Below are 17084 nucleotides of genomic sequence, written 5' to 3'. Positions count from 1 at the left end.
TATGTTGCACGAAGCACAATTTCACATCATTCTGGGTTCATTTGTGTGAAAACTAGGTCCAATCAGGCTGAAACGTTACAGGAAGGTAGAATCTATTGAGTTGTACGTGATCTGGACGTTTCATGATGATAGCACTTTCCTAAGGGGGTCAAACCATGTCCCAAAGGTCACCGGATCTGGTGTCAATTTAAAGACGTAGTCCAGTACCAACATTTGTGGGCTTATAACTTGGCTTCTGAATGTCCTAGAGAGGTCAGGTTTGTTTTAGTGTACTCCAGTTAACAGCCCCCATTACCCCAAAACGTAATGGAGTCATTAGCACTTATGGTTTTTAAATGGCACCCAGAATTATGTTGCACGAAGCACAATTTCACATCATTCTGGGTTCATTTGTGTGAAAACAAGGTCCAATCAGGCTGAAACGTTACAGGAAGGTAGAATCTATTGAGTTGTAAGTGATCTGAACGTTTCATGATGATAGCACTTTCCTAAGGGGGTCAAACCATGTCCCAAAGGTCACCGGATCTGGTGTCAATTTAAAGAAGTAGTCCAGTTACACATTTGTGGGTTTATAACTTGGCTTCTGAATGTCCTAGAGAGATCAGGTTTGTTTTAGTGTACTCCAATCATCAGCCCCTACAACCACAAAAAGGAATGGAGTCATTAGCACTTATGGTTTGTAAATGGCACCCAGAATTATGCTGCACGAAGCACAATTTCACAACATTCTGGGTCCATTTGTGTGAAAACAAGGTCCAATCAGGCTGAAACGTTACAAGAAGGTAGAATCTATTGAGTTGTAAGTTATCTGAACGTTTCATGATGATCGCAAATTCCTATAGGGGGTCAAACCATGACCCAAAGGTCACCGGGCCTGGTGTCACTTTAAAGAAGTAGTCCAGTTACACCTTTGTGAGCTAATAACTTGGCTTCTGAATATCCTAAAGAGGTCAGGTTTGTTTTAGTGTACTCCAATAGACAGCCTCTACAACCAAAAAAAGGAATGGAGTCATTAGCACTTATGGTTTGTAAATGGCACCCAGAATTATGTTGCACGAAGCACAATTTCACATCATTCTGGGTTCATTTGTGTGAAAACAAGGTCCAATCAGGCTGAAACGTTACAGGAAGGTAGAATCTATTGAGTTGTAAGTGATCTGAACGTTTCATGATGATAGCACTTTCCTAAGGGGGTCAAACCATGTCCCAAAGGTCACCGGATCTGGTGTCAATTTAAAGAAGTAGTCCAGTTACACATTTGTGGGCTTATAACTTGGCTTCTGAATGTCCTAGAGAGATCAGGTTTGTTTTAGTGTACTCCAATCAACAGCCCCTACAACCACAAAAAGGAATGGGGTCATTAGCACTTATGGTTTGTAAATGGCACCCAGAATTATGCTGCACGAAGCACAATTTCACAACATTCTGGGTCCATTTGTGTGAAAACAAGGTCCAATCAGGCTGAAACGTTACAAGAAGGTAGAATCTATTGAGTTGTAAGTGATCTGAACGTTTCATGATGATCGCACATTCCTATAGGGGGTCAAACCATGACCCAAAGGTCACCGGGCTTGGTGTCACTTTAAAGAAGTAGTCCAGGTACACCTTTGTGAGCTAATAACTTGGCTTCTGAATATCCTAAAGAGGTCAGGTTTGTTTTAGTGTACTCCAATAGACAGCCTCTACAACCACAAAAAGGAATGGAGTCATTAGCAATTATGGTTTGTAAATGGCACCCAGAATTATGTTGCACGAAGCACAATTTCACATCATTCTGGGTCCATTTGTGTGAAAACAAGGTCCAATCAGGCTGAAACGTTACAAGAAGGTAGAATCTATTGAGTTGTAAGTGATCTGAACGTTTCATGATGATAGCACATTCCTATAGGGGGTCAAACCATGTCCCAAAGGTCACCGGATCTGGTGTCAATTTAAAGAAGTAGTCCAGTTACACATTTGTGGGCTTATAACTTGGCTTCTGAATGTCCTAGAGAGATCAGGTTTGTTTTAGTATACTCCAATCAACAGCCCCTACAACAACAAAAAGGAATGGAGTCATTAGCACTTATGGTTTGTAAATGGTACCCAGATTTATGTTGCACGAAGCACAATTTCACATCATTCTGGGTTCATTTGTGTGAAAACTAGGTCCAATCAGGCTGAAACGTTACAGGAAGGTAGAATCTATTGAGTTGTACGTGATCTGAACGTTTCATGATGATAGCACTTTCCTAAGGGGGTCAAACCATGTCCCAAAGGTCACCGGATCTGGTGTCAATTTAAAGACGTAGTCCAGTACCAACATTTGTGGGCTTATAACTTGGCTTCTGAATGTCCTAGAGAGGTCAGGCTTGTTTTAGTGTACTCCAGTTAACAGCCCCCATTACCCCAAAACGTAATGGAGTCATTAGCACTTATGGTTTTTAAATGGCACCCAGAATTATGTTGCACGAAGCACAATTTCACATCATTCTGGGTTCATTTGTGTGAAAACAAGCTCCAATCAGGCTGAAACGTTACAGGAAGGTAGAATCTATTGAGTCGTAAGTGATCTGAACGTTTCATGATGATAGCACTTTCCTAAGGGGGTCAAACCATGTCCCAAAGGTCACCGGATCTGGTGTCAATTTAAAGAAGTAGTCCAGTTACACATTTGTGGGCTTATAACTTGGCTTCTGAATGTCTTAGAGAGACCAGGTTTGTTTTAATGTACTCCAATCAGCAGCCCCTACAACCACAAAAAGGAATGGAGTCATTAGCACTTATGGATTGTAAATGGCACCCAGTATTATGTTGCACGAAGCACTATTTCACATCATTCTGGGTCCATTTGTGTGAAAACAAGGTCCAATCAGGCTGAAACGTTACAGGAAGGTAGAATCTATTGAGTTTAAGTGATCTGAACGTTTCATGATGATAGCACTTTCCTAAGGGGGTCAAACCATCTCCCAAAGGTCACCGGATCTGGTGTCAATTTAAAGAAGTAGTCCAGTTACACATTTGTGGGCTTATAACTTGGCTTCTGAATGTCCTAGAGAGATCAGGTTTGTTTTAGGGTACTCCAATCAACAGCCCCTACAACCACAAAAAGGAATGGAGTCATTAGCACTTGTGGTTTTTAAATGGCACCCAGAATTATGTTGCACGAAGCACAATTTCACATAATTCTGGGTTCATTTGTGTGAAAACAAGGTCCAATCAGGCTGAAACGTTACAGGAAGGTAGAATCTATTGAGTTGTAAGTGATCTGAACGTTTCATGATGATAGCACTTTCCTAAGGGGGTCAAACCATGTCCCAAACGTCACTGGATCTGGTGTCAATTTAAAGAAGTAGTCCAGTTACACATTTGTGGGCTTATATCTTGGCTTCTGAATGTCTTAGAGAGACCAGGTTTGTTTTAATGTACTCCAATCAGCAGCCCCTACAACCACAAAAAGGAATGGAGTCATTAGCACTTATGGATTGTAAATGGCACCCAGTATTATGTTGCACGAAGCACTATTTCACATCATTCTGGGTCCATTTGTGTGAAAACAAGGTCTAATCAGGCTGAAACGTTACAGGAAGGTAGAATCTATTGAGTTGTAAGTGATCTGAACGTTTCATGATGATAGCACTTTCCTAAGGGGGTCAAACCATGTCCCAAAGGTCACCGGATCTGGTGTCAATTTAAAGAAGTAGTCCAGTTACACATTTGTGGGCTTATAACTTGGCTTCTGAATGTCCTAGAGAGATCAGGTTTGTTTTAGGGTACTCCAATCAACAGCCCCTACAACCACAAAAAGGAATGGAGTCATTAGCACTTGTGGTTTTTAAATGGCACCCAGAATTATGTTGCACGAAGCACAATTTCACATAATTCTGGGTTCATTTGTGTGAAAACAAGGTCCAATCAGGCTGAAACGTTACAGGAAGGTAGAATCTATTGAGTTGTAAGTGATCTGAACGTTTCATGATGATAGCACTTTCCTAAGGGGGTCAAACCATGTCCCAAAGGTCACCGGATCTGGTGTCAATTTAAAGAAGTAGTCCAGTTACACATTTTTGGGCTTATAACTTTGCTTCTGAATGTCCTAGAGAGATAAGGTTTGTTTTAGTACACTCCAATCAACAGCCCCTACAACCACAAAAAGGAATGGAGTCATTAGCACTTATGGTTTTTAAATGGCACCCAGAATTATGTTGCACGAAGCACAATTTCACATCATTCTGGGTTCATTTGTGTGAAAACAAGGTCCAATCAGGCTGAAACGTTACAGGAAGATAGAATCTATTGAGTTGTAAGTGATCTGAACGTTTCATGATGATAGCACTTTCCTAAGGGGGTCAAACCATGTCCCAAAGGTCACAGGATCTGGTGTCAATTTAGAGAAGTAGTCCAGTTACACATTTGTGGGCTTATAACTTGGCTTCTGAATGTCCTAGAGAGGTTAGGTTTGTTTAAGTGTACTCCAATCAACAGCCCCTACAACCACAAAAAGGAATGGAGTCATTAGCACTTATGGTTTGTAAATGGCACCCAGAATTATGTTGCACGAAGCACAATTTCACATCATTCTGGGTCCATTTGTGTGAAAACAAGGTCCAATCAGGCTGAAACGCTACAAGAAGGTAGAATCTATTGAGTTGTAAGTGATCTGAACGTTTCAAGATGATCGCACATTCCTATAGGGGGTAAAACCATTTCCCAAAGGTCATCGGGCCTGGAGTCACTTTAAAGAAGTAGTCCAGTTACACCTTTGTGGGCTTATAACTTGGCTTCTGAATTTCCTAGAGAGGTTAGATTTGTTTTAGTGTACTGCAATCAAAAGCCCCTACAACCACAAAAAGGAATGGAGTCATTAGCCCTTATGGTTTGTAAATGGCACCCAGAATTATGTTGCACGAAGCACAATTTCACATCATTCTGGGTTCATTTGTGTGAAAACAAGGTCCAATAAGGCTGAAACGTTACAGGAAGGTAGAATCTATTGAGTTGTAAGTGATCTGAACGTTTCATGATGATAGCACTTTCCTAAGGGGGTCAAACCATGTCCCAAAGGTCACTGGATCTGGTGTCAATTTAAAGAAGTAGTCCAGTTACACATTTGTGGGCTTATAACTTGGCTTCTGAATGTCCAAGAGAGTTCAGGTTTGTTTTAATGTACTCCAATCAACAGCCCCTACAACCACAAAAAGGAATGGAGTCATTAGCACTTATGGTTTTTAAATGGCACCCAGAATTATGTTGCACGAAGCACAATTTCACATCATTCTGGGTTCATTTGTGTGAAAACAAGGTCCAATCAGGCTGAAACTTTACAGAAAGGTAGAATCTATTGAGTTGTAAGTGATCTGAACGTTTCATGATGATAGCACTTTCCTAAGGGGGTCAAACCATGTCCCAAAGGTCACCGGATCTGGTGTCAATTTAAAGAAGCAGTCCAGTTACACATTTGTGGGCTTATAACTTGGCTTCTGAATGTCCTAGAGAGATCAGGTTTGTTTTAATGTACTCCAATCAACAGCCCCTACAACCACAAAAAGGACTGGAGTCATTAGCACTTATGGTTTGTAAATGGTACCCAGAATTATGTTGCACGAAGCACAATTTCACATCATTCTGGGTCCATTTGTGTGAAAACAAGGTCCAATCAGGCTGAAACGCTACAAGAAGGTAGAATCTATTGAGTTTTAAGTGATCTGAACGTTTCAAGATGATCGCTCATTCCTATAGGGGGTAAAACCATGTCCCAAAGGTCACCGGGCCTGGTGTCACTTTAAAGAAGTAGTCCAGTTACACCTTTGTGGGCTTATAACTTGGCTTCTAAATGCCCTAGAGAGGTTAGGTTTGTTTTAGTGTACTCCAATCAAAAGCCCCTACAACCACAAACAGGAATGGAGTCATTAGCACTTATGGTTTGTAAATGGCACCCAGAATTATGTTGCACGAAGCACAATTTCACATCATTCTGGGTTCATTTGTGTGAAAACAAGGTCCAATCAGGCTGAAACGTTGCAGGAAGGTAGAATCTATTGAGTTGTAAGTGATCTGAACGTTTCATGATGATAGCACTTTCCTAAGGGGGTCAAACCATGTCCCAAAGGTCACTGGATCTGGTGTCAATTTAAAGAAGTAGTCCAGTTACACATTTGTGGGCTTATAACTTGGCTTCTGAATGTCCAAGAGAGTTCAGGTTTGTTTTAATGTACTCCAATCAACAGCCCCTACAACCACAAAAAGGAATGGAGTCATTAGCACTTATGGTTTTTAAATGGCACCCAGAATTATGTTGCACGAAGCACAATTTCACATCATTCTGGGTTCATTTGTGTGAAAACAAGGTCCAATCAGGCTGAAACGTTACAGGAAGATAGAATCTATTGAGTTGTAAGTGATCTGAACGTTTCATGATGATAGCACTTTCCTAAGGGGGTCAAACCATGTCCCAAAGGTCACAGGATCTGGTGTCAATTTAGAGAAGTAGTCCAGTTACACATTTGTGGGCTTATAACTTGGCTTCTGAATGTCCTAGAGAGGTTAGGTTTGTTTAAGTGTACTCCAATCAACAGCCCCTACAACCACAAAAAGGAATGGAGTCATTAGCACTTATGGTTTGTAAATGGCACCCAGAATTATGTTGCACGAAGCACAATTTCACATCATTCTGGGTCCATTTGTGTGAAAACAAGGTCCAATTAGGCTGAAACGCTACAAGAAGGTAGAATCTATTGAGTTGTAAGTGATCTGAACGTTTCAAGATGATCGCACATTCCTATAGGGGGTAAAACCATTTCCCAAAGGTCACCGGGCCTGGAGTCACTTTAAAGAAGTAGTCCAGTTACATATTTGTGGGCTTATAACTTGGCTTCTGAAATTTCTAGAGAGGTTAGATTTGTTTTAGTGTACTGCAATCAAAAGCCCCTACAACCACAAAAAGGAATGGAGTCATTAGCACTTATGGTTTGTAAATGGCACCCAGAATTATGTTGCACGAAGCACAATTTCACAACATTCTGGGTTCATTTGTGTGACAACAAGGTCCAATCAGGCTGAAACGTTACAGGAAGGTAGAATCTATTGAGTTGTAAGTGATCTGAACGTTTCATGATGATAGCACTTTCCTAAGGGGGTCAAACCATGTCCCAAAGGTCACTGGATCTGGTGTCAATTTAAAGAAGTAGTCCAGTTACACATTTGTGGGCTTATAACTTGGCTTCTGAATGTCCAAGAAAGTTCAGGTTTGTTTTAATGTACTCCAATCAACAGCCCCTACAACCACAAAAAGGAATGGAGTCATTAGCACTTATGGTTTTTAAATGGCACCCAGAATTATGTTGCACGAAGCACAATTTCACATCATTCTGGGTTCATTTGTGTGAAAACAAGCTCCAATCAGGCTGAAACGTTACAGGAAGGTAGAATCTATTGAATCGTAAGTGATCTGAACGTTTCATGATGATAGCACTTTCCTAAGGGGGTCAAACCATGTCCCAAAGGTCACCGGATCTGGTGTCAATTTAAAGAAGTAGTCCAGTTACACATTTGTGGGCTTATAACTTGGCTTCTGAATGTCTTAGAGAGACCAGGTTTGTTTTAATGTACTCCAATCAGCAGCCCCTACAACCACAAAAAGGAATGGAGTCATTAGCACTTATGGTTTGTAAATGGCACCCAGAATTATGTTGCACGAAGCACAATTTCACATCATTCTGGCTTCATTTGTGTCAAAACAAGGTCCAATCAGATTGAAACGTTACAGGAAGGTAGAATCTATTGAGTTGTAAGTTATCTGAACGTTTCATAATGATAGCACTTTCCTAAGGGGGTCAAACCATGTCCCAAAAGTCACCGGATCTGGTGTCAATTTAAAGAAGTAGTCCAGTTACACATTTGTGGGCTTATAACTTTGCTTCTGAATGTCCTAGAGAGATCAGGTTTGTTTTAGTGTACTCCAATCAACAGTCCCTACAACCACAAAAAGGAATAGAGTCATTAGCACTTATGGTTTGTAAATGGCACCCAGAATTATGTTGCACGAAGCACAATTTCACATCATTCTGGGTCCATTTGTGTGAAAACAAGGTCCAATCAGGCTGAAACGCTACAAGAAGGTAGAATCTATTGAGTTGTAAGTGATCTGAACGTTTCAAGATGATCGCACATTCCTATAGGGGGTAAAACAATGTCCCAAAGGTCACCGGGCCTGGTGTCACTTTAAAGATGTAGTCCGGTTACACCTTTGTGGGCTTATAACTTGGCTTCTAAATGCCCTAGAGAGGTTAGGTTTGTTTTAGTGTACTCCAATAAAAGCCCCTACAACCACAAACAGGAATGGAGTCATTAGCACTTATGGTTTGTAAATGGCACCCAGAATTATGTTGCACGAAGCACAATTTCACATCATTCTGGCTTCATTTGTGTCAAAACAAGGTCCAATCAGATTGAAACGTTACAGGAAGGTAGAATCTATTGAGTTGTAAGTTATCTGAACGTTTCATAATGATAGCACTTTCCTAAGGGGGTCAAACCATGTCCCAAAAGTCACCGGATCTGGTGTCAATTTAAAGAAGTAGTCCAGTTACACATTTGTGGGCTTATAACTTTGCTTCTGAATGTCCTAGAGAGATCAGGTTTGTTTTAGTGTACTCCAATCAACAGTCCCTACAACCACAAAAAGGAATAGAGTCATTAGCACTTATGGTTTGTAAATGGCACCCAGAATTATGTTGCACGAAGCACAATTTCACATCATTCTGGGTCCATTTGTGTGAAAACAAGGTCCAATCAGGCTGAAACGCTACAAGAAGGTAGAATCTATTGAGTTGTAAGTGATCTGAACGTTTCAAGATGATCGCACATTCCTATAGGGGGTAAAACAATGTCCCAAAGGTCACCGGGCCTGGTGTCACTTTAAAGATGTAGTCCGGTTACACCTTTGTGGGCTTATAACTTGGCTTCTAAATGCCCTAGAGAGGTTAGGTTTGTTTTAGTGTACTCCAATAAAAGCCCCTACAACCACAAACAGGAATGGAGTCATTAGCACTTATGGTTTGTAAATGGCACCCAGAATTATGTTGCACGAAGCACAATTTCACATCATTCTGGGTTCATTTGTGTGAAAACAAGGTCCAATCAGGCTGAAACGTTACAGGAAGGTAGAATCTATTGAGTTGTAAGTGATCTGAACGTTTCATGATGATAGCACTTTCCTAAGGGGGTCAAACCATGTCCCAAAGGTCACCGGATCTGGTGTCAATTTAAAGAAGTAGTCCAGTTACACATTTGTGGGCTTATAACTTGGCTTCTGAATGTCCTAGAGAGATCAGGTTTGTTTTAGTGTACTCCAATCAACAGCCCCTACAACCACAAAAAGGAATGGAGTCATTAGCACTTATGGATTGTAAATGGCACCCAGTATTATGTTGCACGAAGCACTATTTCACATCATTCTGGGTCCATTTGTGTGAAAACAAGGTCCAATCAGGCTGAAACGTTACAGGAAGGTAGAATCTATTGAGTTGTAAGTGATCTGAACGTTTCATGATGATAGCACTTTCCTAAGGGGGTCAAACCATGTCCCCAAGGTCACCGGATCTGGTGTCAATTTAAAGAAGTAGTCCAGTTACACATTTGTGGGCTTATAACTTGGCTTCTGAAAGTCCTAGAGAGATCAGGTTTGTTTTAGGGTACTCCAATCAACAGCCCCTACAACCACAAAAAGGAATGGAGTCATTAGCACTTGTGGTTTTTAAATGGCACCCAGAATTATGTTGCACGAAGCACAATTTCACATCATTCTGGGTTCATTTGTGTGAAAACAAGGTCCAATCAGGCTGAAACGTTACAGGAAGGTAGAATCTATTGAGTTGTAAGTGATCTGAACGTTTCATGATGATAGCACTTTCCTAAGGGGGTCAAACCATGTCCCAAAGGTCACCGGATCTGGTGTCAATTTAAAGAAGTAGTCCAGTTACACATTTGTGGGCTTATAACTTTGCTTCTGAATGTCCTAGAGAGATCAGGTTTGTTTTAGTATACTCCAATCAACAGCCCCTACAACCACAAAAAGGAAAGGAGTCATTAGCACTTATGGTTTTTAAATGGCACCCAGAATTATGTTGCACGAAGCACAATTTCACATCATTCTGGGTTCATTTGTGTGAAAACAAGGTCCAATCAGGCTGAAACGTTACAGAAAGGTAGAATCTATTGAGTTGTAAGTGATCTGAACGTTTCATGATGATAGCACTTTCCTAAGGGGGTCAAACCATGTCCCAAAGGTCACAGGATCTGGTGTCAATTTAGAGAAGTAGTCCAGTTACACATTTGTGGGCTTATAACTTGGCTTCTGAATGTCCTAGAGAGGTTAGGTTTGTTTAAGGGTACTCCAATCAACAGCCCCTACAACCACAAAAAGGAATGGAGTCATTAGCACTTATGGTTTGTAAATGGCACCCAGAATTATGTTGCACGAAGCACAATTTCACATCATTCTGGGTCCATTTGTGTGAAAACAAGGTCCAATCAGGCTGAAACGCTACAAGAAGGTAGAATCTATTGAGTTGTAAGTGATCTGAACGTTTCATGATGATAGCACTTTCCTAAGGGGGTCAAACCATGTCCCAAAGGTCACCGGATCTGGTGTCAATTTAAAGAAGTAGTCCAGTTACACATGTGGGCTTATAACTTGGCTTCTGAATGTCCTAGAGAGATCAGGTTTGTTTTAATGTACTCCAATCATCGGCCCCTACAACCACAAAAAGGAATGGAGTCATTAGCACTTATGGTTTGTAAATGGCACCCAGAATTATGTTGCACGAAGCACAATTTCACATCATTCTGGGTCCATTTCTGTGAAAACAAGGTCCAATCAGGCTGAAACGCTACAAGAAGGTAGAATCTATTGAGTTGTAAGTGATCTGAATGTTTCGAGATGATCGCACATTCCTATAGGGGGTAAAACCATGTCCCAAAGGTCACCGGGCCTGGGGTCACTTTAAAGATGTAGTCCAGTTACACCTTTGTGGGCTTATAACTTGGCTTCTAAATGTCCTAGAGAGGTTAGGTTTGTTTTAGTGTACTCCAATCAAAAGCCCCTACAACCACAAACAGGAATGGAGTCATTAGCACTTATGGTTTGTAAATGGCACCCAGAATTATGTTGCACGAAGCACAATTTCACATCATTCTGGGTTCATTTGTGTGAAAACAAGGTCCAATCAGGCTGAAACGTTGCAGGAAGGTAGAATCTATTGAGTTGTAAGTGATCTGAACGTTTCATGATGATAGCACTTTCCTAAGGGGGTCAAACCATGTCCCAAAGGTCACCGGATCTGGTGTCAATTTAAAGAAGTAGTCCAGTTACACATTTGTGGGCTTATAACTTGGCTTCTGAATGTCTTAGAGAGACCAGGTTTGTTTTAATGTACTCCAATCAGCAGCCCCTACAACCACAAAAAGGAATGGAGTCATTAGCACTTATGGATTGTAAATGGCACCCAGTATTATGTTGCACGAAGCACTATTTCACATCATTCTGGGTCCATTTGTGTGAAAACAAGGTCCAATCAGGCTGAAACGTTACAGGAAGGTAGAATCTATTGAGTTGTAAGTGATCTGAACGTTTCATGATGATAGCACTTTCCTAAGGGGGTCAAACCATCTCCCAAAGGTCACCGGATCTGGTGTCAATTTAAAGAAGTAGTTCAGTTACACATTTGTGGGCTTATAACTTGGCTTCTGAATGTCCTAGAGAGATCAGGTTTGTTTTAGGGTACTCCAATCAACAGCCCCTACAACCACAAAAAGGAATGGAGTCATTAGCACTTGTGGTTTTTAAATGGCACCCAGAATTATGTTGCACGAAGCACAATTTCACATAATTCTGGGTTCATTTGTGTGAAAACAAGGTCCAATCAGGCTGAAACGTTACAGGAAGGTAGAATCTATTGAGTTGTAAGTGATCTGAACGTTTCATGATGATAGCACTTTCCTAAGGGGGTCAAACCATGTCCCAAAGGTCACCGGATCTGGTGTCAATTTAAAGAAGTAGTCCAGTTACACATTTGTGGGCTTATAACTTTGCTTCTGAATGTCCTAGAGAGATCAGGTTTGTTTTAGTATACTCCAATCAACAGCCCCTACAACCACAAAAAGGAGTGGAGTCATTAGCACTTATGGTTTTTAAATGGCACCCAGAATTATGTTGCACGAAGCACAATTTCACATCATTCTGGGTTCATTTGTGTGAAAACAAGGTCCAATCAGGCTGAAACGTTACAGGAAGGTAGAATCTATTGAGTTGTAAGTGATCTGAACGTTTCATGATGATAGCACTTTCCTAAGGGGGTCAAACCATGTCCCAAAGGTCACAGGATCTGGTGTCAATTTAGAGAAGTAGTCCAGTTACACATTTGTGGGCTTATAACTTGGCTTCTGAATGTCCTAGAGAGGTTAGGATTGTTTAAGTGTACTCCAATCAACAGCCCCTACAACCACAAAAAGGAATGGAGTCATTAGCACTTATGGTTTGTAAATGGCACCCAGAATTATGTTGCACGAAGCACAATTTCACATCATTCTGGGTCCATTTGTGTGAAAACAAGGTCCAATCAGGCTGAAACGCTACAAGAAGGTAGAATCTATTCAGTTGTAAGTGATCTGAACGTTTCAAGATGATCGCACATTCCTATAGGGGGTAAAACCATTTCCCAAAGGTCACCGGGCCTGGAGTCACATTAAAGAAGTAGTCCAGTTACACCTTTGTGGGCTTATAACTTGGCTTCTGACTTTTCTAGAGAGGTTAGATTTGTTTTAGTGTACTGCAATCAAAAGCCCCTACAACCACAAAAAGGAATGGAGTCATTAGCCCTTATGGTTTGTAAATGGCACCCAGAATTATGTTGCACGAAGCACAATTTCACATCATTCTGGGTTCATTTGTGTGAAAACAAGGTCCAATCAGGCTGAAACGTTACAGGAAGGTAGAATCTATTGAGTTGTAAGTGATCTGAACGTTTCATGATGATAGCACTTTCCTAAGGGGGTCAAACCATGTCCCAAAGGTCACTGGATCTGGTGTCAATTTAAAGAAGTAGTCCAGTTACAGATTTGTGGGCTTATATCTTGGCTTCTGAATGTCTTAGAGAGACCAGGTTTGTTTTAATGTACTCCAATCAGCAGCCCCTACAACCACAAAAAGGAATGGAGTCATTAGCACTTATGGATTGTAAATGGCACCCAGTATTATGTTGCACGAAGCACTATTTCACATCATTCTGGGTCCATTTGTGTGAAAACAAGGTCTAATCAGGCTGAAACGTTACAGGAAGGTAGAATCTTATGAGTTGTAAGTGATCTGAACGTTTCATGATGATAGCACTTTCCTAAGGGGGTCAAACCATGTCCCAAAGGTCACCGGATCTGGTGTCAATTTAAAGAAGTAGTCCAGTTACACATTTGTGGGCTTATAACTTGGCTTCTGAATGTCCTAGAGAGATCAGGTTTGTTTTAGGGTACTCCAATCAACAGCCCCTACAACCACAAAAAGGAATGGAGTCATTAGCACTTGTGGTTTTTAAATGGCACCCAGAATTATGTTGCACGAAGCACAATTTCACATAATTCTGGGTTCATTTGTGTGAAAACAAGGTCCAATCAGGCTGAAACGTTACAGGAAGGTAGAATCTATTGAGTTGTAAGTGATCTGAACGGTTCATGATGATAGCACTTTCCTAAGGGGGTCAAACCATGTCCCAAATGTCACCGGATCTGGTGTCAATTTAAAGAAGTAGTCCAGTTACACATTTGTGGGCTTATAACTTTGCTTCTGAATGTCCTAGAGAGATCAGGTTTGTTTTAGTATACTCCAATCAACAGCCCCTACAACCACAAAAAGGAATGGAGTCATTAGCACTTATGGTTTTTAAATGGCACCCAGAATTATGTTGCACGAAGCACAATTTCACATCATTCTGGGTTCATTTGTGTGAAAACAAGGTCCAATCAGGCTGAAACGTTACAGGAAGGTAGAATCTATTGAGTTGTAAGTGATCTGAACGTTTCATGATGATAGCACTTTCCTAAGGGGGTCAAACCATGTCCCAAAGGTCACAGGATCTGGTGTCAATTTAGAGAAGTAGTCCAGTTACACATTTGTGGGCTTATAACTTGGCTTCTGAATGTCCTAGAGAGGTTAGGTTTGTTTAAGTGTACTCCAATCAACAGCCCCTACAACCACAAAAAGGAATGGACTCATTAGCACTTATGGTTTGTAAATGGCACCCAGAATTATGTTGCACGAAGCACAATTTCACATCATTCTGGGTCCATTTGTGTGAAAACAAGGTCCAATCAGGCTGAAACGCTACAAGAAGGTAGAATCTATTCAGTGTAAGTGATCTGAACGTTTCAAGATGATCGCACATTCCTATAGCGGGTAAAACCATTTCCCAAAGGTCACCGGGCCTGGAGTCACTTTAAAGAAGTAGTCCAGTTACACCTTTGTGGGCTTATAACTTGGCTTCTGAATTTCCTAGAGAGGTTAGATTTGTTTAAGTGTACTGAAATCAAAAGCCCCTACAACCACAAATAGGAATGGAGTCATTAGCCCTTATGGTTTGTAAATGGCACCCAGAGATATGTTGCACGAAGCACAATTTCACATCATTCTGGGTTCATTTGTGTGAAAACAAGGTCCAATCAGGCTGAAACGTTACAGGAAGGTAGAATCTATTGAGTTGTAAGTGATCTGAACGTTTCATGATGATAGCACTTTCCTAAGGGGGTCAAACCATGTCCCAAAGGTCACTGGATCTGGTGTCAATTTAAAGAAGTAGTCCAGTTACACATTTGTGGGCTTATAACTTGGCTTCTGAATGTCCAAGAGAGTTCAGGTTTGTTTTAATGTACTCCAATCAACAGCCCCTACAACCACAAAAAGGAATGGAGTCATTAGCACTTATGGTTTTTAAATGGCACCCAGAATTATGTTGCACGAAGCACAATTTCACATCATTCTGGGTTCATTTGTGTGAAAACAAGGTCCAATCAGGCTGAAACTTTACAGAAAGGTAGAATCTATTGAGTTGTAAGTGATCTGAACGTTTCATGATGATAGCACTTTCCTAAGGGGGTCAAACCATGTCCCAAAGGTCACAGGATCTGGTGTCAATTTAGAGAAGTAGTCCAGTTACACATTTGTGGGCTTATAACTTGGCTTCTGAATGTCCTAGAGAGGTTAGGTTTGTTTAAGTGTACTCCAATCAACAGCCCCTACAACCACAAAAAGGAATGGAGTCATTAGCACTTATGGTTTGTAAATGGCACCCAGAATTATGTTGCACGAAGCACAATTTCACATCATTCTGGGTCCATTTGTGTGAAAACAAGGTCCAATTAGGCTGAAACGCTACAAGAAGGTAGAATCTATTGAGTTGTAAGTGATCTGAACGTTTCAAGATGATCGCACATTCCTATAGGGGGTAAAACCATTTCCCAAAGGTCACAGGGCCTGGAGTCACTTTAAAGAAGTAGTCCAGTTACACCTTTGTGGGCTTATAACTTGGCTTCTGAATTTCCTAGAGAGGTTAGATTTGTTTTAGTGTACTGCAATCAAAAGCCCCTACAACCACAAAAAGGAATGGAGTCATTAGCCCTTATGGTTTGTAAATGGCACCCAGAATTATGTTGCACGAAGCACAATTTCACATCATTCTGGGTTCATTTGTGTGAAAACAAGGTCCAATCAGGCTGAAACGTTACAGGAAGGTAGAATCTATTGAGTTGTAAGTGATCTGAACGTTTCATGATGATAGCACTTTCCTAAGGGGGTCAAACCATGTCCCAAAGGTCACTGGATCTGGTGTCAATTTAAAGTAGTCCAGTTACACATTTGTGGGCTTATAACTTGGCTTCTGAATGTCCAAGAGAGTTCAGGTTTGTTTTAATGTACTCCAATCAACAGCCCCTACAACCACAAAAAGGAATGGAGTCATTAGCCCTTATGGTTTTTAAATGGCACCCAGAATTATGTTGCACGAAGCACAATTTCACATCATTCTGGGTTCATTTGTGTGAAAACAAGGTCCAATCAGGCTGAAACTTTACAGAAAGGTAGAATCTATTGAGTTGTAAGTGATCTGAACGTTTCATGATGATAGCACTTTCCTAAGGGGGTCAAACCATGTCCCAAAGGTCACCGGATCTGGTGTCAATTTAAAGAAGCAGTCCAGTTACACATTTGTGGGCTTATAACTTGGCTTCTGAATGTCCTAGAGAGATCAGGTTTGTTTTAATGTACTCCAATCAACAGCCCCTACAACCACAAAAAGGACTGGAGTCATTAGCACTTATGGTTTGTAAATGATACCCAGAATTATGTTGCACGAAGCACAATTTCACATCATTCTGGGTTCATTTGTGTGAAAACAAGGTCCAATCAGGCTGAAACGTTACAGGAAGGTAGAATCTTTTGAGTTGTAAGTGATCTGAACGTTTCATGATGATAGCACTTTCCTAAGGGGGTCAAACCATGTCCCAAAGGTCACCGGATCTGGTGTCACTTTAAAGAAGTAGTCCAGTTACACATTTGTGGGCTTATAACTTGGCTTCTGAATGTCCTAGAGAGGTCAGGTTTGTTTTAGTGTACTCCAATCAACAGCCCCTACAACCACAAAAAGGAATGGAGTCATTAGCACTTATGGTTTGTAAATGGCACCCAGAATTATTTTGCACGAAGCACAATTTCACATCATTCTGGGTCCATTTGTGTGAAAACAAGGTCCAATCAGGCTGAAACGCTACAAGAAGGTAGAATCTATTGAGTTTTAAGTGATCTGAACGTTTCAAGATGATCGCTCATTCCTATAGGTCTGACTGAGGGCCTCCAGCAGAGAAGCCAAAGCAAGACGCGCCCCGAGGACCTTCTTTCCACATGTCAACAATGGGTCTTACTGTGGGCCTCCATGAGAGAAGCCCAGGCAAGACGCGCCCCGAGGAGTGTCTTGCCACATGTCACCACTGGGTCTGACTGAGCTCCTCCAGGAGAGAGGCCCAAGCAAGACGCGCCCAGAGGAGCGTCTTGCCACGTGTCACCACTG

Source organism: Nothobranchius furzeri, chromosome 1 (genome assembly GCF_043380555.1).
Source record: "Nothobranchius furzeri strain GRZ-AD chromosome 1, NfurGRZ-RIMD1, whole genome shotgun sequence".
In the NCBI taxonomy this organism is placed as follows: domain Eukaryota; kingdom Metazoa; phylum Chordata; class Actinopteri; order Cyprinodontiformes; family Nothobranchiidae; genus Nothobranchius; species Nothobranchius furzeri.
The sequence above is the reverse complement of the archived record's forward strand: the minus strand, read 5'-3'. Positions refer to the sequence as shown.